The sequence below is a fragment of the Gossypium raimondii genome, chromosome 13 (genome assembly GCF_025698545.1).
Source record: "Gossypium raimondii isolate GPD5lz chromosome 13, ASM2569854v1, whole genome shotgun sequence".
Classification (NCBI taxonomy): domain Eukaryota; kingdom Viridiplantae; phylum Streptophyta; class Magnoliopsida; order Malvales; family Malvaceae; genus Gossypium; species Gossypium raimondii.
Window position 1 is genome coordinate 42,548,113 of NC_068577.1, and position 1,691 is coordinate 42,549,803.

At 31.4% G+C, this 1,691-nt stretch overlaps 1 long non-coding RNA gene across 1 annotated transcript; it reads right to left on the bottom strand.

Annotated features, from left to right (window-relative positions):
• Positions 1-304: 304 nt before the first annotated feature.
• Positions 305-1,457, bottom strand: LOC105782010 (uncharacterized). The gene is made up of 2 exons (XR_001129680.2): positions 1,418-1,457; positions 305-563 (listed from the first exon to the last, which is right to left on the bottom strand). It is a non-coding gene; the product is annotated as an uncharacterized LOC105782010 (long non-coding RNA).
• Positions 1,458-1,691: the final 234 nt, after the last annotated feature.

The following is a 1,691-nucleotide window of genomic DNA, read 5'->3' on the forward strand; positions in this document are numbered from 1 at the left end:
GCATATCAAACAAGATTCACATATATTTACTTATAAATAAACCATAGCCGAAACACTACGACTAAAACCAAACATATCACACATATCATACATATATATAACACATAACCAAGATTAATTAAGCTTGAATATCATTTACCTCATTACCGAAGCACGTGACTAAAACACCATAATATATACATATACACCATGGCCAATTCAGAGATTAACATATTATACCAAACTCACTTCACTTATATGCTTTAACTAAGCTCACCTATGCCGAATTATTTACCACCTTCTTAACAAAACATATCAAACATAATTCACATAAATAAATATGCCATAGCTGAAATACCAAAATCAACATATCTATCACTTGATCAAAAGTATAAAAACCATGCTTAACAAAATAAATAAGCCATTTTTTTTGCATGGCTCATATTTACATACCCAAAAATCAAACATATTAACTAGACTATACATGCCATAAGTTTAAATTCAGACTTAGTAAAATACCCAAAACAGTCGATAGTGTGATAGACTTCTCTGACGATTCCCGTGCTCTTAACCAACTTCCAAATCTATAAAATTGAACGCGATTACACACAGTAAGCTATTAAAGCTTAGTAAGCCATAAGCAAATAAACATTTAATCATTTACATAAATTAAGCTAGACAATTAGTAATAAATCATTATAATTTCACATATAATTCAATTTATCAACTTATATATCAAAACTTATATAATTTGTAATAACTTCCTCTTTACCGAATAATCAATTGAACATTAATATAATCAATCATCACTTTCCTCAATGCACATATACATCAAATGTCGAATACATATATATTCAAATATGCAATCACATAATTCATATTTCACATAACTTCATATCATCAATTCAAGTATACAACTTACCTTATTTTCAAATAGGTAATCAACTATCACATACCTGGTCACTTAGCCTGATTTATACATTCGTACACAACTTATCTTTGCCCGGTGAACCATTCGAAATTAAAAAGGATACTTGGATAGTCGAAAGACTCGTACAATGCCAACGTCCCAGACGTGGTCTTACATGTAATCACATATCGATGCCATTGTCCCAGACAGGGTCTTACACGAATCAAATACGATGCCAATGTCCCAGACATGGTCTTACACGTAAACACAAGTCGATGCCGACATCCCAGACGTGGTCTTACACGATAACATATACCGAAAATCCTATGTCATGACATATGTATCCTATCTATTCCTAAGGTTCGTACAGCTTTCGGACAACGTATCTCTATGGAATCAAACACGAAATAAAACTTCCTGGCTTATCACAAATTCGACCAATACACATATATATCCACAAAATTCAAATCAACAAATAACATTTATATATTTGCAAATTCAACAACATTTATATGCTAATAGACTTACCTCGGATGTCGTCGACTGTTAAATCGGCTACTCGACCACTTTTGTCTTTCCCCGATCCAAATCTGATTTTTTTAATTCTTGATCTAAGCATATTCAAATTAAGTTTATTTAAACATAATTCTATTCAATTTAGCCTAAAAACACATAAATGGGAAAAGTATAATTTTACCCCTAACATTTCACACTTTTTACAATTTAGTCCTTTTTGCTCAAAACACAAAATACACAAAATTTGACTACACTCCTTAAGGGCCGAATATTCCTAGTGTCCATA